At 46.4% G+C, this 24,457-nt stretch overlaps 1 protein-coding gene across 6 annotated transcripts in view; it reads right to left on the bottom strand.

The window, feature by feature from the left end:
- Nucleotides 1-24,457, bottom strand: part of CCDC91 (coiled-coil domain containing 91) — a 496,853-nt gene that overhangs the window by 326,174 nt on the left and 146,222 nt on the right. The gene's annotated exons all lie outside the window — the stretch shown is intronic.

Below are 24,457 nucleotides of genomic sequence, written 5' to 3'. Positions count from 1 at the left end.
GTTAAGCAGATGCCTGTCCATTCCATTCCTAGCTTGCCCAGTGGGTAACCAGTGGAAGGCCATCGGCTACTCATCTATGCTGGGCAGCAGCGGCATGGGAGAGAGTCGAGGGAGGAGACTCATTTACTGCGCGGAAGGAAGCAATCATTTCCATATTTTGACCAAGAAAACTCTATGGATTCGCTACCAGAAAACTGCAGATGGAAGTGGAGCGTTCTGGAAGAGATGTGTCCATGGAGTCACTGGTGGTCGGGTATGACTCGACAGCAAAAGATAACGACAACCTTCCAAGCGCCCAGTAAGTGCTCTGCACACAGTAAGCGCTCCAATAAATACGATTGAATGAATGAATATGCCTTGTGTCATGCTGGATAAACAAATAAAGTTTGGAGAGTACAACTTCCTGTCAGCAATTTTCTTTTAAGGAAATGAATTTAAGTGCTAGATAGCTATAAATTCCAAACGACCTGATTAAAGACCTATCATCCGTGAATTTACCTAAATCCCTCATGAGCCTTTTAACATTTCTACCTGAAGCCATAAAAATGGATCCAAACTCTTCTTGCACTAATCAGGATTTTCTGATATATATCAGTGTCTGTAACCCCTCACAGTCTTGTGAACTCGTTGTGAGCAGGAAATGTGTCCATCTGTTGTTATATTGCTATCTCCCAATTGATTGGTGCAGTGCTTTGCACACCGTAAGAGGTCAGTAAATACAACTGAATGAGTGAATAAATGAAAGATTGCACAGTGTCCTGAGATAACCAGTTCCATACCTTCTTGTCCTTACTACATGTCCTTTTTTTGTACGTTTGACTACCAATGGATGGCCCTCATGTTAATAATAATTATGGAATTTGTTAAGAGCTTACTATGTGCCAGTAAATGCTAAAGTGGATACAAGCAAATCGGGTCGGACACAGTCCCTGTGCCACGTGGAGCTCTCAGTCTCGATCTCCATTTGACAGAGAAGGGAAGTGAAGCCCAGAGAAGTAAGGTGTCTTGTCCAAGGTCACGCAGCAGACAAGTGGCAGAATCAAGATTAGAATTCATGACCTTCTGACTTCCAAGTCCATGCTTTGTCCACTAAGTCATGCTGCTTCACTTCTCTGGGCCTCATTTCTCTCATCTATTGAATGGGGATGAAGACTGTGAGCCCCATGTAGACCAGAGACCCCAGCGCTGCGAACAGGGCCTGGCACATAGTAAGCGCTTAACAATTACCACAAAAACAACACCAAAAAGCACTTGGATTAACACGGTAGCAGCTTGGATGGAGAGGAAAGGGCAGATGTTGGCGATGTTGTGAAGGTTGAACCGACAGGATTTAGTGACAATCTATCACAGGAATATCACAGGAACACAAAACCCTTGACCACTGAATGGTAAAAAAAAAAAAGTCCAAAATGACTCACTCATGTGTGAGAAAGAGACTAGAGTGGAAAGAGTAAATGATTAAAATCTCCAAAATCTGAAAGGCGAAAAAGGAAAAGAAAAAAAGAGAGACTCTCATGTGAGGTCCTTGGTGAATTCTTCCAGCCGAGGCTGGGGCTCTTGCCACATACATAAATACCTTTCAGCAAAAAGTGAGGTTAGTGTCTGCCATGAAGCCTGCCTTTTTTTAGATTCTGTAGCTTTCACACTGCTCCATAATTTCGAACCCTGCTACGACCTGTGAAAATTCCTGGAATCTACCATATAATTTTACTTGCAGGTAAAGGAGGTGACTTTTTTTTTTTAACACCTATTTTCCATTATTAGTATTCCGTCTCCTCTATGTCTGCACCTGAAACCAACCTAAATATTTTGTTAGAAGATGGTATTTAACAGGATACGAGTCACATATGAGTTTGGAAGAAAACATACATCTTCTAGTACTCCAGCCACAAAAAGTTTATCCAGGACCTGCTTCGGTCTTCCGCGGATATCTTTCGTAGCTTCGTGACGTGAAGGTTTCACCCCGGCTCTTTTTAGTGCCAATCCATCTGAAGTTTTCTATCACCGCATTTTTCAAACTCGGGATCGAGAATCAAAGAACTTGGGAAGAGTGTAAAGGAAAGTCCAGCCCTTAGTATAAGAGAGTGAGATTCTGTAGGCTACGCATTCAAAGGGACTCTTTATTCTCCCCGTCTACCTCTATCCCCACATCTCTCTGTGTCTCCCTGCCTCTCTCAACCTTCATTACCCTATTTATTTTATTAATGAGATGTACATCACCTTGATTCTATTTATTCGCTATTGTTTTAATGAGATGCTCTTCCCCTCGATTCTGTTTATTGCCATTGTTCTTGTCTGTCCGTCTCCCCCGATTAGACTGTAAGCCCGTCAAAGGGCAGGGACTGTCTCTATCTGTTGCCGATTTGTCCATTCCAAGCACTTAGTACAGTGCTCTGCGCATAGTAAGCGCTCAATAAATACTATCGAATGAATGAATGAACCTAGTTCCTTCAGGTGAAGAGTTACGGTCACTGAATTCCTTTCCGTCTGTCTCTGATTTTTCAATTTGATCCACAGATGGGGGAGAAAGAAAAGATGTGACAGGAGAAGAGAAAGAACCAATGGGGAGCCATCACAATTAGTCTGGTGATGATCGATCATCAGTCGTATTTATTAAGCGCTTACTGTGTGCAGAGCAATGTATTTAACGCTTGGGAGAGTACTATATAGCCGTATAAAAGATACATTCCCTGCCCACAACGAGCTTACGGTCTACAGGGGGAGACAGATATTAATACAGACAGAAATAAAATTACACATATGTACACAAACGCTGTGGAGCCGGGAGGGGAGATGAATAAAGGGAGCAAGTCAGGGCGATGCAGAAGGTAGTGGAAGAAAAGGAAAAGAGGGCTTAGTCTGGGAAGGCCTCTTGGAGGAGATATTCCTTTAATAAGGCTTTGAAGAGAGGAGAATAATCGTCTTTCGCATAGGAAGGGGGAAAGGCGTTCCTGGCCAGAGGCAGGCTGTGGGCGAGAAGTCGGCGGTGAGGTAGACGAGATGGGGGAACGGTGAGGAGTCAGAGAATGGCCCTGAACTCCTTTCCATCTGTCTCTGATTTTTCAATTCGATCCACAGCTTGGGGGAGAAAGGGGTAGGAGAAGAGAAAGAAGGTGATGGAGAGCCATCACGATTAGCCTTGAGTGAAAATCAATCATTGCGTGCTTACTGTGTGCACAGGTACTAAGCCCGTGAAAGAGCACAACATAGCAGAGTCAGTAGACCCACTCCCTGCCCACAGTTGAGTTTATAGTCTAGAGGATGAGACTTAGAGTAATGATTAGAGCATTTGCTAAGCGCTGACTATGTGTCAAGTACAGTTTTAAGCCCTGGAGCAATCCACCAATAAAGAGAACCTCTGAACAGACTGAAAAAACTCAAAAACAACAAAAAAATCCAGAAAAGGAACAAACAGGCAACTTGATTCAAAGCAGGAGCAAATATTCCAGAATCCTATTATCCCACCTGAATCTGAAACCTGGAGGGCCAACCTAACCAGCAGGTGATCCCAATCAATCAATCAGCATTATTGAGCACTTACTTTGTGCATTTATTGTGCTTACTATGTGCAGAGCACTGTACTAAGCGCTTGGGAGAGCACAATACAATGGAATTAGCGGACAGGTTCCCTGCCCGTAACGAGCTTACAGTCTAGAGGAGGACGATGAGGATAATAATAATAATAATAATAATGATAGAGAAGCAGCGTGGCTCAGTGGAAAGAGCCTGGACTTGGGAGGCAGAGGTTATGGGTTCTAATTCTTACTTCTCCACCTGTCAGCTGTGTGACTTTGGACAAGGCACTTAACTTCTCTGTGTCTCAGTTACCTCATCTGGAAAATGTGGACGAAGACCGTGAGCCCCACGTGGGACAACCTGATGACCTTGTATCCCTCCCAGCACTTAGAACATTGCTTTGCACACAGTAAGCGCTTAACAAATACCATCATCACTATTATTATAATTCATTACAACATTTGTTAAGTGCTGAATATGCATCAAGCACTGTTTTAAGCAGTGGAGCAATCCACCAATAAAGAGAACTTAATAATGTTAATAATGTTCATTCATTCATTCAATAGTATTTATTGAGCGCTTACTATGTGCAGAGCACTGTACTAAGCGCTTGGGATGAACAGGTCGGCAACAGATAGAGACAGTCCCTGCCGTTTGACGGGCTTACAGTCTAATCGGGGGAGACAGGCAGACAAGAACAATGGCAATAAATACAGTCAAGGGGAAGAACATCTCATAAAAACAATGGCAACTAAATAGAATCAAGGTGATGTACAATTCATTAACAAAATAAATAGGGTAACGAAAATATATACAGTCGAGCGGACGGGTACGGTGCTGTGGGGAGGGGAAGGGAGAGGTGGAGGAGCAGAGGGAAAAGGGGAAAATGAGGCTTTAGCTGCGGAGAGGTAAAGGGGGGATGGCAGAGGGAGTAGAGGGGGAAGAGGAGCTCAGTCTGGGAAGGCCTCTTGGAGGAGGTGATTTTTAAGTAGGTTTTTGAAGAGGGAAAGAGAATCAGTTTGGCGGAGGTGAGGAGGGAGGGCGTTCCGGGACCGCGGGGGGACGTGACCCGGGGGTCGACGGCGGGATAGGCAAGACCGAGGGACGGCGAGGAGGTGGGCGGCGGAGGAGCGGAGCGTGCGGGGTGGGCGGTGGAAAGAGAGAAGGGAGGAGAGGTAGGAAGGGGCGAGGTGACGGAGAGCCTCGAAGCCTAGAGTGAGGAGTTTTTGTTTGGAGCGGAGGTCGATAGGCAACCACTGGAGTTGTTTAAGAAGGGGAGTGACATGCCCAGATCGTTTCTGCGGGAAGATGAGCCGGGCGGCGGAGTGAAGAATAGACCGGAGCGGGGCGAGAGAGGAGGAAGGGAGGTCAGAGAGAAGGCTGACACGGTAGTCTAGCCGGGATATAACGAGAGCCCGTAATAGTAAGGTAGCCGTCTGGGTGGAGAGGAAAGGGCGGATCTTGGCGATATTGTAGAGGTGAAACCGGCAGGTCTCGGTAACGGATAGGATGTGTGGGGTGAACGAGAGGGACGAGTCAAGGATGACACCGAGATTGCGGGCCTGCGGGACGGGAAGGATGGTCGTGCCATCCACGGTGATGGAGAAGTCTGGGAGCGGACCGGGCTTGGGAGGGAAGATGAGGAGCTCAGTCTTGCTCATGTTGAGTTTTAGGTGGCGGGCCGACATCCAGGTGGAGACGTCCCGGAGGCGGGAGGAGATGCGAGCCCGAAGGGAGGGGGAGAGGACGGGGGCAGAGATGTAGATCCGCGTGTCATCTGCGTAGAGATGGTAGTCGAAGCCGTGAGAGCGGATGAGTTCACCGAGGGAGTGAGTGTAGATGGAGAACGGAAGAGGGCCGAGAACTGACCCTTGAGGAACTCCGACGGTTAAAGGATGGGAGGGGGAGGAGGCTCCGGCGTAGGAGACCGAGAATGATCGGCCAGAGAGGTAAGAGGAGAACCGGGAGAGGACAGAGTCCGTGAAGCCGAGGTGAGATAATGTTGGTATTTGTTAAGCGCTTACTATGTGCCGAGCACTGTTCTAAGCGCTGGGGTAGATACAGGGTAAACAGGTGGTCCCACGTGGGGCTCACAGTCTTAATCCCCATTTTACAGATGAGGGAACTGAGGCACAGAGAAGTTAAGTGACTTGCTCAGAGTCACACAGCTGACAAGCGACAGAGCCGGGAATCTGAACCCCCGACCTCTGGCTCCCAAGCCCGTGCTCTTTCCACCGAGCCACGGTGCTTCTGAACAGGCCAAAAACAGCCAAAACCCAAAACCAACAAAAACCCTAGAAAGGGCACAAACAGGCAGCTTGACTCACAACAGCAAATATTCCCGAATTTTATTGCCCCACCTTAACTTGAAATCTGGAGTGCCATCCTGATTGGCAGGTGATCTCAATCAATCAGCGGTATTCACTGAGGGTTTCCAGAGCACTGTGCTAAGCGCTTGAGAGTGTACAATCCAACAGAATCAGCGGACAAGTTCCCTGCCCATAACGAGTTTCCAGGCTGTGGCCTAGTCTTGCCCAGCCTACACGGAGCTTTCAGTCTAGAGGTGGGGACGGACATTAACAGAAATAAATAAGTGACAGATAATGGACATAAGTGCTGTGGGGCTGGGAACCGGGGATGAATAAAGGGAGCAAGTCGCGGTGATGCGGGAGGAAGTGGGAGAAGAGGAAAGGAGGGCTTAGTCGCACAGCCTGGGGCTCCACAGCTAAACCCCAAGGAGAGCATCAGATTCCATGAAATTAAAACGGGCCTGTTCTCGGGTGGCTAAGCTTGCTCCAGTGTTGTCTTTCCTTCTTGATGAGAATTTCCCTAAAAAGTAGATCTGCCCCCTAAAGCTCCCCCAAATTCTCACTTCCTGGTCTCTAAAATACTGCAAAATTGCACTGACTGAGCATTTACAGTGTGCTTGAGAGTACAACAGAGTTGGTGGATGCATTCCCCGCCCACAGTGAGCTTACAGTCTAGAGAGGGAGACAGACATTTAGGGGAATGGAGCGCTTGGTTGGGGATGTGATGTTGACGAGGCACCTAATGAAAATATCAAAACGCCCTCATCCACACACCTACACGACCAATGGCCATGTTAATAATTGTGGTATTTGTTAAGCACTTACCATGTGTCAGGCACTGTACTAAGTGCTGCGGTGGATAAAATAATAATAATAACGGTGGTATTGTTAAGCGCTATGTGCCAAACACTGTTCTAAGTGCTGGGGGGGATACAAGGCCATCAGGTTGTCCGGCATGGGGCTCACAGTTTTAATCCCTATTTTATGAGGTAACTGAGGCACAGAGAAGTTAAGAGACTTGCCCAAAGTCACACAGCTGGCAAGCAGCGGAGCCGGGATTAGAACCCATGACCTCTGACTCCCAAGCGCGGGTTCTTTCCACTGAGCCATGCTGCTTCTCTACTGAGCCACGCTGCTACAAGCAAATCGGACTGGACAGGGTCTGCCCAGCACGGATTCCCCGAAACGGCTCACAGCTCACGCATCTCCCCTCTGGGAGTCGGAAGGTCATGAGTTCTAATCCGGACTCCGCCACTTATCTGCCGTGTGACCTTGGGCAAATCACTTCACTTCTCATTACCTCATCTGTAAAATGAGGATTAAGACTGTGAGCCCTAGGTGGGACAGGGACTGTATCCAACCTGATTATCTTGTATCTACCCCAGTGCTTAGAACCGTGCGTGGCGCAGAGTGAGAGCTTAGCAAGTACTATAATAATCATTATTATCACTATGACTCAAAAATATGTGTAGGGGAAGCTACGTTAGGTGAGAAGTGGCGGTGAGGGGCCAGAGTTCAACACGGAAGCCGGTCACCTAAATAGATTTCAGCATCAAAGGACATTTTGTCCACAATTTGATGTGAACTGGAGATGCCATAAGTCATCCCCAAGATACAGGTCAAATTATTATTATCAAATTCTTCTTCTAATTATGGTATTTGTTAAGCGCTTACTATGGGCCAGGCACTGTGCTAAGCACTGGGGTGGATACAAGCAAATTGAGCCCGGGCTCTATCCACTACTCTGTGCTGCTTCTGTAATGGAAATGATGATGATCCTGAACTATTTTGGGCGTCGTCAGGAGGGTGCAATAGTCAGGGAAGACTGGAAGCTCATTGTGGGCAGGAAATATGTCCGTCTATTGTTATATGGTACTCTCCCAAGCGCTTAGTTCAGTGCTGTGCACACAGTGAGTGTTCAATAAATATAATTGAATGAATGAATGACTAAGCTTTTTTTCTGGTTTCTTTCTGGACCGATGGCTTTATCCTCCTTATTTTTAACACTGTTTGAATCACGTACACCTCATTTGTCCAAAATGGCTGAAAGTGAATCCAGTAATTTTGGCTCCATTACTCTCAAACCGCAGTCAACATTGAGTTCTGGGTCATCTTGTGAAGAAACTGTGGGTGGAGAGAGGAACATGGGGAGAGAAAAAGATGCAAAAAAGAAACAAAAGAAAAAAAAAGCCACCAGAGAAATGTGTACTGTTGAGAGACCAAAAAATACAGCCAATGGTAATGATTATTGAAATTGTTTTACTAGCTTTCGGGGGGGGAATTTTCAATTGCTTTCAGGTTGGGCTCTTCGTTTTAGCATCACTAAGATGATCTCTGAGTGGGAATGATATCATGAATACCGTATGGGCTCATTTTTTGAAAAACCATCTGCTATGAAATAAACTACCCAAAAATCTAATGGCAATGGCAGCCCCACCCGATTACTAATTCATTGGTAAATGAAAAGAAAACATATTCCCATGTAATTACTTGTTCTTTTCCATGTGTTTGCAAACACGAGGCTTTTTCGCAGCATGGTTGATTTGATTTACACGATCCAAGGCCCGAGGAGGGATATCATCCAAAAAGTGATCGTCGAAGTATTTTTTTCTTACAATTCTGTGTTGAGGTTTGCGTACTATATCTCCTTAAAATTTCAAAATAAAATTATTATGCGAAGATGACCCAGGTAATACTTTGTTAGAAAGTGGGGTGACAGGCAAAGCGGGGTGTAAACTCGTGGTGGGCAGAGAACGTGTTTACCGATCTCTATGACATTGTACGCTCCCAAATGCTTAGTACAGTGCTCTGCACACAGTAGGCGCTCAATAAATATGATTGGCTACAAAACAGGCCCGGCTGAAGAAATGCAAGAAAGAAAGCAGAATATACACTCATTGTACATTGTATATACACTCCGTATTGAAGACCCATCTCGTCCAAGGAACCTTCCCCGACTAAGCCCTCATCTCCTCTTCTCCCACTCCCTTCTGCGCTGCTCTGACTTGCTCCTTCATTCACCCTCCCTCCATCCCCACAGCATGTATATATCTCTATATATCTGTAATTCATTTATTTGTTCATCTATTTATTTATATTAACGTCCGTCTCCCCCTTTAAAACGTGAGCTCGCTGTGGGCAGGAATGTGTCTGTCGGTTGTTATATTGTAACAAGTGCTTAGTAATTGCAATGGATTGTTTTATAGTTTTAGCAGTTCACTTAGAGAAACAGCATGGCTCAGTGGAAAGAGCCCGGGCTTGGGAGTCAGAGGTCACGCGTTCGAATCCCGGCCCTGCCACTTGTCAGCTGTGTGACTGTGGGCAAGTCACTTCACTTCTCTGTGCCTCAGTTCCCTCATCTGTAAAATGGGGATTAAGACCGTGAGCCCCAGGTGGGACCACCTGATGACCCTGCATCTACCCCAGCGCTTAGAACAGTGCTCTGCACATAGTAAGCGCTTAACAAATACCAACATTATTGGTACAGTGCTTTGCACGCAGTAAGCACTCAATAAATACGACTGAACGAATGAATTTTGGGCAGGGGAATGTTTTTACCAACTCTGTGGTAATGTACTCTCCCAAGGGCTTAGTACAGTACTCATTCATTCATTCACTGTGCATACAATAAGCTCTCAATCAATATCGTTGATGATAATCCTCTCTCAGTCATACTTATTGAGTGCTTTCTATGTGCAGAGCACTGTACTAAGCGTTTGGGAGAGTACAATACAACAGAATTAGCAGACTCGTTCCCTAGGCTGGAGAATCTCTGTAGACAGGAAATGTGTTTACCAATTTTATTTTAAGTGGCATTTTTTAAATGCTTACTATGTGCCAGGCACTGTACTAAGACTGGGGTAGATATAAGCTAATCAGCTTGCACGCAGTGGATGTCCCCATTTTACAGATAAAGTAAGTGAAGTGACTTGCCCAAGATCACACAACAGCCAAGTGATGGAGTCAGGATTGCGACTCTGTTGTACTGAACTCTCCCAAGGACTTAGTACGGTGCTCTGCACATAGTAAGTGCTCACTAAAGACCAGTGACGGATAGATCATCTGCGGGGGGAAACTGGCTCCTCTGCTAATACTGGGAAAGGCCTCCCTCCTCCAGAGGCTTGGAGCCTCAGGGAGAACGTGGAGAAAGGGTTGAACTTGCCGAAAAAGTCACATTCGCATCTTTCCGCGCTGCTGTCCTGGGTCCTTCTGATCAGTCCCTGGTCTAGACCGGACTAGAAGTGTCCTAATACTAGTACTAATAATATTTATGAAGCACTTGTTGTTTGAACAGCAGACTGGTAAATGCTGGAAGAGACTATACAGGAGTGAATGAAACGATCCCTGTCTCTAAAGGTGGAGGGGAGTGAGGAGAGGAGAAGCAGGATGGTATAGTGGCCAGAGCACGAGACTGGAAGGCAGAAGGTCACGGGTTCTAATCCCGGACTCTGGCATTTCTCTGCTGTTGGACCTTTCGCCCGTCACTTCACTTCTCCGTGCCTCAGTCACCTCATCTGCAAAATGGGGTTTGAGACTGTGAGCCCCACGTGGGAGAGAGACTGTGTCCAGCTAGTTTTGTCTGTCTCCACCCCAGCGCTTCACACAGTGCCTGGCACAGAGAAGCGCTTAACAAATGTCACTATTATTATCATCATTATTATTAATCTACGAGTTCCACGGTATAACTATTTCTCTCTTCTTAAGTTAGACAGTCAGTCGGTCGAATTTACTGTGCGCTTACCGCGTGCAGGCTAACCTCAAGGAGAATACAATACAACAATGCGTGTCCGTGCCCACAGCGAGCTTACAGTCTAGAGAGGGAGGCGGACAATGAATGTAAACAAATTACAGATGTGCACATAAGCGCTGTCGGGCAGGGAGGGACGATGAATAAAGGGAGCAAGTCAGGGTGACACGGGAGGGAGTGGCAGAAGGGGAAAGGAGGGCTTAGTCAGGGAAGGCCTCTTGGAGGAGGTGGGCTTCAAATAATAGTCTGAAGCTGAGGGAGAGTCATTGACCGGAGGATTATGAGGAGGGAGGGTGTTCCAGGTGAGCGGGAAAGAGGGAAAGGGAAACTAGGGTGAGCTAAATTGGGGTTATTATTAGGGTCATTTTTAATCTAAACCCTTTTTCCTGTCACATCCCACAGGCCTCTAGACTGTCAGTTCTCTTCTAGATCGTAGGCTTCTCGAGATTATAAACTCCTGTGGGAAGGCAACATGTCTACCTACTCTACTGTATACTATCCTCTCAAGCACTTAGCACAGTGCTCTGCACACAGGAAGTGCTAGGCTGTAAGCTCGTTGTGGGCAGGGAATCTTTCTGTTTATTGTTGCACTGTACTCTCCGAAGCGCTTAGTACAGGGATCTGCACACAGTAAGCGCTCGATAATGAATATTGAGCTGAATGAATAAATGTTGTTGATTGATTGATATCACAAAGCCTTAAGGCGGCCCTGGTGATAGGATTCAGGCACAATATCATTGTAAGCAGCGTGGCTCAGTGGAAAGAGCCCGGGCTTGGGAGTCAGAGGTCATGGGTTCGAAACCCGGCTCTGCCACTTGTCAGCCGTGTGACTGTGGGCAAGTCACTTCACTTCTCTGTGCCTCAGTGACCTCATCTGTAAAATGGGGATCAAGACTGTGAGCCTCATGAGGGACAACCTGATGACCCCGTATCTACTCTAGCGCGTAGAACAGTGCTCTGCACATAGTAAGCGCTGAACAAATACCAACATTATTACAGTACAATCCCTTCCCCAAACGAGTTTACTGTCTACAGAGGAGTTTAAGAGAATCTGACATCATTCTTAATTGGCTCCATGAAAACAGTGTGTTCAGCGAAAGAGAGCCTAAAGTACAGCTCCCAAGAGCTAAAAATTTGACCCAAACAATATCAATGATAATAAATGATTAAACACGCAAATTACACAATCAAATAGCAATGGGAGGCAGAGGAGGAATCTATTAAGGAAACCGAGAAGGCGCAGCCCACGAGGTAGGAGGATGCTGATATTTTCTCTCGAGTATTACAACAGCATTAGGTCTGATTTCCTGCTCACTCTGTGGGTCATGGTACAGTCAAAAATGAAAGAAAAGAAACCATGGCACCGTCATCCTAAATGTTATTTGAAGTGAAATCATATTCTCTAAATTAAACCATTTTATTTGTGACTTTTTAATCAGAGTCAGAATATTGTTGACAAAAAGAGTGGAATGAAGCCACTGAAATAAACAAGTTCTAAAATCATTTCCTAAAAAAAAAAAAGAAAGGCAAATCCCATCAAAGTTTGCAAAGAACTGTGAATTTGTTTTTGAAGAATGAAACACACACACGCACACACAAAATAAAGCTACGAAAAATCAGGCCTCACCAGGGTAAAAAAGGGAGGGCTAGTCAATGTTTTAGAAAGGGTTCGTGATTGAGAATTGCAATTATGCATTTTTTCCCTGGCAAGAAGGCTGAAATCATTTTGGAAAAAGGTTGTGTGGTAAATCAAAGTAATAACAGAGGGGAACAACTCACACTTTAAACTGAATCATCTAATTCTGTCATCCCACTTAGACAAAACGCAAAAAGTTATATCAAGTAAATAAACCTATCAATCCCAAGAACTCGGTTTCTACTTTAGGATTTCAAAGTCCACTATTATACAAACATGAACCATAAACCTCATTTCTTTCCAAAAGAAGCCGCACATTTTATTTGCTGACAAGTGTCAGTCCTTCCGGGTCTTAGTAAGTGCCAGGTTTCTTAAATCTCACGGCTATAACTTCTTGATCTTCCTCTGAAGGAAAGGAGAGGGAGATACAGATAAAAGAAAATGTTGAGACTAAATGAGCACTGAAGAGAGAAAAAACGGAGACATGGAAAGAGAAGGTAGAGCAAGGGAAAACGGGAGAAAACGAAGGAGAGAGAAGGAAAAGAAGAGGCAGGAATAGGAGTGAGGGGATGAAGAAAGGAAAAAGAAAGGAGAAAGAGAACATGAATTTTCCTTTAACTTCTAATTCTTGTGGATGGGACTGAAAAGACTGACAACCACCATTCCTGTCCATAAAGTTTAGAGGAATTCCTCGGCAGCAACCGAATCATTTACTAGCATTTGCGAATCATTTGCCAGCGGCAGTATCTACAGCTGTCTCCTAAGTTGTCTCTTAAGCAATCAATCAATCAAAGGTATTTATTGAACACTTACTGTACTGTACTGAGCACTTAGGAAGAGTACAACAGAACTAATAATAATTATGGCATATTTTAAGCCCTTTCTATATGCAGGCACTGTAGTTACCTCATCTGTAAAATGGGGATTAACTGTGAGCCTCATGTGGGACAACCTGATTCCCCCGTATCTCCCCCAGCGCTTAGAACGGTGCTCTGCACATAGTAAGCGCTTAACAAATACCGATATTATTATTATTACCACGATCCCGGCCCACATGGAAACATTCATTCAGACTTCCATTCCTTCATTCAATCATATTTATCTATTGAGTACTTATTGTGTGCAAAGCGCTGTACTAAGTGCTTGGGAGAGTACGATATAACAACAAACCGACACATTCCTGCCCACAACAAGCTCACAGTCCAGAGGGGGAGAGGGCTCCGCCGCTTGTCAGCTGTGTGACTTTGGACAAGTCACTTAACCTCTCTGTGCCTCAGTTACCCCGTCTGTAAAATGGGGATTAAAACTGTGAGCCCCGCGTGGGACAACCTCATCACCGTGTATCCCCCAGCGCTTCATACAGTGCCTTGCACATAGTAAATGCTTAACCAATACCACCACCATCATCATCATAAATAGACAAATGAATAAGTGACAGATAAATACAGATATATATCATACGTGCTGTGGAGATGGGATGGAGGTTGAATGAAGGAGCAAGTCCGAGCGGCACAGCAGGGAGTGGGAGAGGAGGAGAGGAGGGCTTAGTCAGGGAAGGCTTCTTGGAGGAGATGGGCCTGCAATAAGGCTTTAAAGGTAGGGGACAGCAATTTTCCGTCTGATATGAGGAGGGAAGGCGTTGCCGGCCAGAGGTAGGATGTGGAAAGCGTTCCTGGCCAGCGGTAGGATGTGGACCAGAGGTCGGCGGCGAGATAGATGAGACTGAGGTAGAGTGAGAAGGTTAGCATTAGAAGACCGAAGCGTGCGGGCTGGGTTGGAGTAGGAGAGAAGCGAGGTGAGGTAGGAAGGGGTGAGGTGATGGAGAGCTTTAAAGCCAATGGTGAGGAGGTGGATGCGCAACCACTGGAGTTTCTTGAAGAGTGGAGAAACGCTAACTGAACTGACATTAAAATGAATTACAGATAATGGAAATGGGAGAGGGTTGGACTCTGGGCAGATGTGCTGTGAGTAGAGTGAATATCAAGTGCTTCAGGGGGTGCAAACCCAAGCGCACAGGATCATTCATTCCTTCAGTCACATTTCTTGAGCGCTTACTGTGTGCAGAGCACTGTTCTAAGCGCTTAGGAGAGTACAATACAACAATAAACAGAAGCATTCCCTGTTCCCAGTGAGCTTCCAGGTGACACAGATGGTTGGGCGAAGAGAAGGGAAGATAAATAGGACAGATGAGGGGTTAGTCATGGAGGGCTTCTTGGAGGAGATGTGATTTGAATAAGGCATTGAAGAGAGCAGGGGTCTGTCAGAAAAGGAGAGGGAATTTCAGGCCACAGGGAGGAAGTGGGAAAGGGGTGAGCAGTGAGACAGACAAGATCAAAGTACAATAACTACAATAACAACTACGATATTTGTTACGCTCTTACTATGAGCCAGGGACTGTATTAAGCACTGGAGTGGATAAAAGCAAATCGGGTTGGACACAGCCCCTGTCCCACCTAGGGCTCACAGTCTCCATCCCCGTTTTTACAGATGAGGTTACTGAGGCCCAGAGAAGTGAAGGGACTTGCCTGAGGTCACACGGCAGACACGGGGCAGAGCCGGGATTAGAATCCAGGTCCTTCTGACTCCCGGGCCCGGGATCTATTCTCTAAGCCACGCTGCTTCTCAAGAAAGTACAGAAAGTATGTTGGTGTTGGTGTTACGGGTGTTAGAGGAGCAAAAACTGTGATGGGGGCTGTGGTAGATCAGCAAGATGAGGTAGGAGGGGGACGACAAGACTTCTCGATCTTCCTGCACCCTGTGTTTCAGGAGTAAAGCTCTTGTTCTGCCTGTGAGTACCACGCTGGTTTACCGGTTGTGACTGACAGTCTGGGAGCACCATGTGGGACAGGGACTGGATCCAACCTCTTTATCTTGTATGTACCCCCGCGCTTAGTACATAACTAATGCTAGATTGTGAGCTAATCGTGGGCCGGGAACATAACCTCTGCCGTTTTCCCCAAGCCTTTCTTGGGGGTGTCCCTTTACCCTATCGCTACGACTTCGTTAAATGTTCTAAACGTCTTCCTTTGTCCTTAGAAGTAAGCGAATCAAAGACCGAACCTAAATTTTTGCACTCTCGGTACATCAAAATGTCAATGAAGCATTTGTTTTTTAATTCAGTTGCTATAATGGCTAAGATGAAAACAGCAGGCTTTTAACAAAGTCGAGTTAGAGTGAACACGAATTCAAGGAAGTCACTGAAGCTCCTTTGCAGCCACCACCTATTTTTTTTTTTTTTAACAGAGCTGTAATGTAACTCTAGGAAAGTTTCCCTCCTGTCTCCCTCCCTTTACCTTCTGAATACACAGGAAGATGTAGTTCAGCGTACTCTCCCGAGCACTTAGTGCAGCGCTCTGCACCCAGGAAGCACTCAATAGATATCACTGATGGATTGATTTGAAGAGTTAAAAAGCAAACAAAAAAAGAGATACCTGTTCCCCAAGAAACCTTGCCCCAAACAAACCCCAGCAAGGGCAATGCTTTCCCAAGGACTTCGTTGTGGTTAGGGAATCATCCTATTGTTGTATTGTTCCTTCCCAAGCGCTTAGTACAGCTTAATAAATGACTGAATGGAGTGCTCCACACACAGTAAGTGCTTGAGCAATACATTTGATTGATTAACATATACCACAATTATTACTGAGTTCTCTGCTCTATCCGATCACTGAAGGTGGTATTTCATTCCTTTTTTTTTTTTAAATATCTATTCTGGCCTCTCTACTTTGGTTTGCCACACTTCAGCTTATCATATGAAAGTTGCCAGGTCACCTAGCGATCAGTCTCTCTCCCCCCGGGATCCCACCCGGTGAAGTTGAGCGGCAAACGGCACTGCCGAAACGTTGGTTGACTATTCCAGGATCCGACTGCTGGTCATCTGCTTCGTCATGTGCTGTTAAGGCCTGCGGGGAAGCAGTGTGGCCTAGCAGATGGAGCGCCGTTTGGGGAGTCAAAAGGACCTGGGTTCTCATCCTGGCTCCGCCCCTCGTCTGCTGCGTGAACTTGGGCAAACGCTTCACTTCTCTGGGCCTAAGTTTACCCCATCTGTAAAACAATGGGGATAGAGACTGTGAACCCTTTGTGGGACAGGGACTGTATTCAGTGGGATTAACTTGTGCTTAGTTCAGTGCTTAGCTCAGTGGCTGGCACACAGTAAGCGCTTAATAAATACTATAAGAAAGATGAGTTATAAGTGACGTTAACGGAGCTACTCGAGAAATCAAGGCATCCAAGTCCCTTGGGGACAGAGACCATATCGTGGCTCGGTGGAAAGAGCCTGGGCTGCGGAGTCAGAGGTCATGGGTTCGACTCCCGGCTCTGCCACTTGTCAGCTGTGTGACCTTGGGCGAGTCACTTCACTTCTCTGGGCCTCAGTTACCTCATCTGTAAAATGGGGATTAACCGTGAGCCTCACGTGGGACACCCTGATTACCCTGTATCTCCCCCAGCGCTTAGAACAGTGCTCTGCACATAGTAAGCGCTTAACAAATACCAACATTATTATTATTATTATTATTATTATCTTTTCATTCTGGTGCACTCTCCCAAGCATTTAATAGAATCTTGATTCTATTTACCGTGATTAAATTGTCTTGTTTTTGTCCGTCCGTCTCCCCCGATCAGACTGTGAACCCGTCACTGGGCAGGGACTGTCTCTATCTGTGGCCGAATTGTCCATTCCAAGTGCTTAGTACAGTGCTCTGCACATAGTAAGCGCTCGATAAATACTATTGAACGAATGAATGAATTCAATACACCGCTCTCCACTCAGTAGGTGCTCAGTAAATATCCTTAATACTGATGATCACTTCAGAACTGGGCCAAAATCCCAATTCTAAGAGAAGGTTGGAAACTACCACACCTCTGTACACGTGAGAAGCAGCATGGCCTAGTGGAGACAGCATTGACCTGGGAGTCAGAAGGGCCTGGGTTCTAATTCCAGCTTCGCCACTTGTCTGCAGTGTGACCTTGGGCAAGTCACTTAATTTCTCTGTGCTTCACTTACCTCATCTGGAAAATGGGGATTAAGACTGGGAGCCCCATGTGGGACAGGGACTGTGTCCAACCTAATTAACCTGGATCTACCCCAGCGTTTAATACAGTTCCTGGAACGTAGTAAGTACTTGACAAATAGCATTTTTATAAAAAAAAAAAAGAACATGCAGTTTGGTGTTGAGTTTGGGGTGAATTGTAATACTATAAACAAACTCTGTCAATCTCCCAGAGACTGTGGTGGCCTTCTCGATACCATTTTTTACTTCTTCATCTACCCGTGCATTATCACGGGGCATTGCCCGGGTGAACGAATTAGGTGTCCCGATTCAGCCGGGCTGCCGGTGAAAATCTGGGAGAGCGCGCGAGGTTTTCCTGGTGCAGGCTGGGGCATGAGCTAAATCTTCCTTGGGCTTGTCCTCATGATAGATCCTTGAATCATCTTTGAAAGAAAGTGAGTTTACAGAAAATGTCACAACGACTTTCAGCCCCACCCCAGAAGATCACTTTCGTGGCTCGTATTATTTCGGCACCACTCAAATTAGGAGGAATTCTGCTTTAGAAAAGGAAAAGTGAACTCCGAAAGACTCTGAAAGGCCTAGCCTATTATTCTGTGACCTAGACTTTTGCCCTTTGCAACTCCATGGGAACATATTTGAAGCAGCACGCAAAAAACACCAGGAAGGAGAATAATAACCCTTAGCGTCGGAGCGGTTCAAGTCCCGAAACGTGGGTGGTAACCTAGGTAGTACAAGTCAATTTATGAAGTAAACAGGGCCATCTGAAACAAAGCGTTTTCGCATGAGACGGCCTGGGATCTGGATCCCGTTAAGTGTTCACGCTGGACCGGATTCTCCCCCAGAATAAGCAAACTCTCATAACCGAGAGGCGAAACAATGGGAAACAGCATTTGGGAGGAGTGAACCTCTCCAGCAAAGGCTTATCCTGAGAGTTCCCGAAACAATCCACAATCACCGATACAGCTGCCGATAAAGCCGTCCAAGGCAACCGCCTAATAGACTGCTGTTCCTTCCGGGCGGGGGAGAGACGGCTGAACGGTCTGACATCTGTCCTCTCTTGCTGCCAAGTTAGCGCAACTCGGTGTGCGCTCACAGGTGGTGACCTTGCTGGCCGCGGAAGCCAGAGGGCGGAGACACAAGGGCCTCGCATAATAATGATAACGTTCAGCCCTTGCTAAGTGCCGAACACTGTTGCAAGCACTGGGGTAGATACGGGTTAATCGGGTTGGACCCAATCCCTGTCTCATATGGAGTTCACACTCTTAACCCCTTGAGTCTATTTATTGCTACTGTTCTCGTCTGTCCGTCTCCCCCGATTAGACCGTAAGCCCGTCACAGGGCAGGGACTGTCTCCATCTGTTACCGATTTGTTCATTCCAAGCGCTTAGTACAGTGTTCTGCACATAGTGAGCGCTCAATAAATACTACAGAATGAATGAACCCCCATTTTCCAGTTGAGGTAACTGAAGCCCAGAGAAGTGAAGTGACTCATCTAAGGTCACCCAGCAGACAAGGGGTGGAGTCATGATTAGAACTCACAACCTCCTGACTCCCAGGCCCATGCTCTATCTACTAAGCCATGAGAGAAGCAGCGTGGCTCAGTGGAAAGAGCCCGGGCTTGGGAGTCAGAGGTCATGGGTTCCAATCCCGGCTCTGCCGCTTGCCAGCTGTGCGACTGTAGGCAAGTCACTTAACTTCTCTGTGCCTCAGTTCCCTCATCTGTAAAGTGGGGATGAAAACTTTGAGCCCCACGTGGGACAACCTGATCACCTTGTATCCCCCCAGGGCTTAGAACAGTGCTTGGCACATAGTAAGCGCTTAACAAATACCACCATTATTATTATTATTATTATTATTATTAACAGGAGGTGTTCCTAGATTCAGGTTACATGAAACTCCACTGAACGGTGACTTCCTGCAAGTACCTCATGAAAACCTTTTCTTCCATTTTGCAGATTAACAGGTACACCACAGGAAGAGGAGTTAGAGAATCAGTAAAACATCGTGTCAGATTCATTCATGGCCCTTAATAGGCCATAAACCCTTCTTCCACCCTGCTAATAAATAATAAAAATAATGCTAATTATGGCACTTGTTAAGCACTTACTATGTGCCAAGCACTGTTTTAAGAGCTGGGGTAAATAATGTCCCGCCGTCGACCCCTGGCCCATGTCCTACCTCTGGCCTGGAATACCCTCCTTCCTCACATTCGCCAAATTAGTTCTCTTCCCCCCTTCAAAGCCCTAGTGAGAGCTCACCTCCTCCAGGAGGCCTTCCCAGACTGAGCCCCCCTTTTTTCCTCAGCTCCTCCTCCCATCGCCATCGCCCCGACTCGCTCCCTTTTCCTCTGCCCCCTTCCCTCCGCCCCACAGCACTTGTGTGTATATGTACATATCTATAATTGTATTTATAATTCATGTCTGTTTACTCACTTTGATGTGTAAATAGCCATAATTCTATTTATTTATATTGATGCTATGTGGCCTATTTATTTGTTTTGTTGTCTGCCTCCCCACTTCGAGACTGTGAGCCAGTTCTGGGCAGGGATTGCCTCTCTTTGTTGCTGAATTGTACTTTCCAAGCACTTACTACAGTGCTCTGCACACAGTAAGCGCTCAATAAATACGACTGAATGAATAATAATGAGTGTGGTATTTGTTAAGCGCTTACTGTGTGCCAGGCACTGTACTAAGCGCTGGGGTGGATACAAGCAAATCAGGGTGGACAGTCCCTGTTCCACTTGAGGCTCACGGTCTCAATCCCCATTTTAGAGCTGAGGGAACTGAGGCACAGAGAAGTGAGGTCATTTGCCTAAGGTCACCCAGCAGACGTGTGGCAGACCTAGGATTAGAACCCAGGTCACTCTAACTCCCAGGTCCGTGCTCTGCCCTTAAACCACGCTGTTTCTCATGCTGCGCTACAGCTGTGTCATAGTCAATTACCCGATCGATCCGTCGATGCTATTTATTGTGCGCTTACTGTGTGCCGAGCCTCCCGCGGGGGTAAGTCTCACATCCAAGTGGCTGAATACAGTAGGCAATTAATAAATCCCGACGCCGCTGCTAATGATGTTGATTCCTGCTGGCCAGCAAGCGTTCAGGGCACTTCCAAAGGGTTTTCCAAACTAGTGCTTGTTTTGGCCTGCTGGAGTCTTGATCACATTAATAGACGGGTTCTTTTCTCAAATGCTGCAATTTGCTGAAAAGGGGAAGGTCTTCATCCAAATAGTTTGACTCAGAAAAAAATAGATTTAGACAGATACGACAACGGACTTCTCAAGCTTTTTTTTTTTTTTAGGTCAAATCCTTCAAGTTCAAATAGCTATATTTTTTGCTTTAAGATTGATTTTATTCAGAGGGGCAACGAAAGGGATTATCGTTAAAATCATCAATCTTGGATAAAAGCCAAAACAACATTCATTGCCTTGTCACTAAATGTTGTCACCATTTAAGTTAAATAGACTTGTAAAATAATACATCTCGACCACCTCGTGAAAAGTTCTGGAAAACAAGAACCCAAGTGTGTAAGAAAGATGTGTGGCTTCTTCCCATCCGATTCTAAAAGTATCCAAGGATTCTGGGGCTTTAATTCAACTCCCTTTTAATGTATAGAGCAACTTCCCAAACTACGTTCAACAAGCAGGCCTTCAAATGCAAATACCTTTTTCCCGATAGTGAAATATTTTGAAAATACCAGGGGACTAGGGAGTAATACACGTGTTTGTTGATGATTTACTTCTCAACCACTTTCTGTACTAGGCTGAAGAAAGAATTGTGACAGAATGCATAAGGAGGAGTGTGGCATTCTTTAAGCGCTTACCATGTGCCGGGCACTGTATTAAGCGCTGTGGTGGGTACAAGCAAATAGGGTTGGACACAGTCTCTGTGCCACATGGGGCTCACGATTAATCCCCATTTTACAGATGAGGTAACAGAGGCCCAGAGAAATGAAGGGACTTGTCCAACGTCACACGGCAGACAAGTGGCGGAGCTAGAACTAGAAGCCCGGTCCTTCTGACTTCCAGGCCCACGTTCTAAGCACGAGGCTGAGCTGCTTCTCTTCATAATAATAATAATAATAATGTTGGTATTTGTTAAGCGCTTACTATGTGCCGAGCACTGTTCTAAGCGCTGGGGTAGACACAGGGGAATCAGGTTGTCCCACGTGGGGCTCACAGTCTTAATCCCTATTTTACAGATGAGGTAACTGAGGCACACAGAAGTGAAGTGACTTGCCCACAGTCACACAGCTGACAAGTGGCAGAGTGGGGATTCGAACCCATGACCTCTGACTCCGAAGCCCGGGCTCTTTCCACTGAGCCACGCTGCTGCTCCGAACACTGGGTCAAGAACTTTACCTATCCTGCCTCGACTACTGCGTCAGCCTCCTCACTGACCTCCCTGCCTCCAGTGTCTCCCCACTCCAGTCCATACTCCACTCTGTTGCCGGGGCGGTGTTCCAAACCATCAATCATTCAATCGTATTAATTGAGCACTTACTATGTGCAGAGCACTGTACTAAGTGCTTGGAAGCACAATTCAACAACAAATAGAGACCATCCCTATCCAACAAGGGGCTCACAGTCTAGAAGGGGGGAGGCAGACGACAAAACAAAACAAGTAGACAGGCATCAACAGCATCAATATAAATAGAATTATAGATATATACACATGATTAATAAAATAAATAGAATAATAAATAGGTACATATATGCACAATTGCTGTGGGGAGGGGAAGGGGGAAGAGCAGAGGGAGTAGGGGCGAACGGGGAGGGGAGGAGGAGCAGAGGGAAAGGGAGGGCCCAGTCTGGGAAGGCTTCCTGGAGGAGGTGAGCTCTCAGTAGGGCTTTGAAGAGGGGAAGAGAGTTAGTTTGGCAGAGGCGAGGAGGGAGGGCGTTCCGGGACGGCGGGAGGACGTGGACCAGAGGTCGACGACGGGAACGAGGCCCTGTGAGGAGGTGAGCAGTGGCAGAGGAGTGGAGTGTACGGGGTGGCCTGGAGAATAATAATAATAATGACGATGGCATTTGTTAAGCGCTTACTACATGCAAAGCACTGTTCTAAGCTCTGGGGGGATACAAGGTGATCAGGTTGTCCCACGTGGGGCTCACAGTCTTCATCCCCATTTTACAGATGAGGTAACCTAGGCTCGGAGAAATTAAGTGACTTGCCCAACGTCACACGGCAGGTAAGTGGCGGAGCCGGGATTAGAACCCATGACCTCTGACTCCCAAGCCCGGCCTCTTTCCGCTGAGCCACACTGCTTCTCTGAGAAGGATAGAAGGGAGGTGAGGTAGGAGGGGGTGAGGGGATGGACAGCTTCCCATCAGTTTCCCATTACCGTCCTCATCCTCAGAGAATAATAATAATATTAATTGTGGTTTTTGTTAAGTGCTTACTTTGGGCAAGTCACTTCACTTCTCGGTGCCTCAGTGACCTCATCTGTAAAATGGGGATTAAGATTGTGAGCCCCCAGTGGGACAACCTGATTCCCCTTTGTCTACCCCAGCGCTTAGAACAGTGCTCGGCACATGGTAAGCGCTTAACAAATACCAACATTATTATTATTATTATTATGTGCCAGGCTGGCATTGAGGCCTAATGGAAAGACCGTTATTAGGAAGGGATTGTCTCTATCTGTTCCTGAATTGTACACTCCAAGCAGTTAGTACAGTGCTCTGCCCATAGTAAGCACTCAATAAATACTATCGAATGAATGAAAGAGCTCAGGTGTAGGAATCAAAGGTCCTGGGTTCTAACCCTGGCTCTGCCACCCGCCTTCTGTGTGACCTTAGGCAAATCACTTAACAGCTCTGTGTCACGGTTATCTCATCAGGAAAATGGGAATTGATACGGTGAGCCCCATGTGGGACACGGACAGTGGCCGATCTGATCAGCTCGCATCTAGCCCAGCGCTTAGTAGAGTGCCTGGCACAAAGCAAGCGATTACTATATAATACCAGAATTAATATCATAATTACGAATCACTGGGGAAACCACACCAATCACATTCATTCTTTCATTCATTCATTCATTCATTCAATAGTATCTATTGAGCACTTACTACGTGCAGAGCACTGTACTAAGCGCTTGGAATGTACAAATCTGCAACAGATAGAGACGATCCCTGCCCATCGACGGGCTCACAGTCTAATCGGGGGAGACGGACAGACAAAAACAATAGCAATAAATAGAATCAAGGGGATGAACATCTCATTAAAACAATAGCAATAAATAGAATCAAGGTGATATACATCTCATTAACAAAATAAATAGGGGAATGAAAATATATACAGTTGAGCGGACGAGCACGGTGCCGAGGGGAGGGGAAGGGAGAGAGGGAGGAGCAGAGGGAAAGGGGGGAGAAGAGGGCTTAGCTGAGGGGAGGTGAAGGGGGGTAGAGGGGGAGCACAGGGAGCAGAAGGAAAAGGGGAAACTCAGTCTGGGAAGGCCTCTTGGAGGAGGCGAGCTCTAAGTAGGGTTTTGAAGAGGGGAAGAGAATCAGTCTGACGGAGGTGAGGAGGGAGGGCGTTCCGGGACAGCGGGAGGACGTGGGCCGGGGGTCGACGGCGGGACGGGTGAGAACGGGGGACGGTGAGGAGGTGGGCGGCAGAGGTCTGCCTTAGATACTTCATAGATTCAATTGCATTTATTGAGCGCTTACTGTGAGAAAAGCACTGTCCTAAGCACTTGGGAGACTACAATAGAACAATACCCTGCCCACAACGAGCTTACAGTCTCCACTGATGTGTATCCATAACCTCTGGAGGTACTCAGTGATTGAATGATTTGAATGTACACTCCAGACTGTAAGCTCCATGTGGGCTGGGAACGTGTCTGTTTATTGTCGTACTGTACTCTCCCAAGCGCTTAGTTCAGTGCTCTGCACACAGTAAGCGCTCAATACAAATGAATACCATAATTATCATCCTCCACTCCAGACAGTAAACTCGTTTTTGCGAATACCATATATTGCCCGAAAGACAAACAAATGGATTTTGGAGCAAACTAAACCCAAGTGGTCTTTGGAAGCCCAAATGACTCGACCTAGATTAGCGTAATTTGGACACGTAATCAGGAGGACTGATTCTCTGGAGAAGACACTAATGCTGGGAAAAGTGCCGGGAAAATGTAGAAGAGGCAGCCCGGCGGCTAGGCGGAGAGAGAACGTAACGGCGATAGAAGAAGCCTTAGAAAGGCTGCGGATTATGGCAGAGGACGGGACGCTCTGGAGAAAGTAT

The sequence above is a fragment of the Ornithorhynchus anatinus genome, chromosome 2 (genome assembly GCF_004115215.2).
Source record: "Ornithorhynchus anatinus isolate Pmale09 chromosome 2, mOrnAna1.pri.v4, whole genome shotgun sequence".
NCBI lineage: Eukaryota > Metazoa > Chordata > Mammalia > Monotremata > Ornithorhynchidae > Ornithorhynchus > Ornithorhynchus anatinus.
This window is presented reverse-complemented; position numbering and strand designations above follow the sequence as displayed.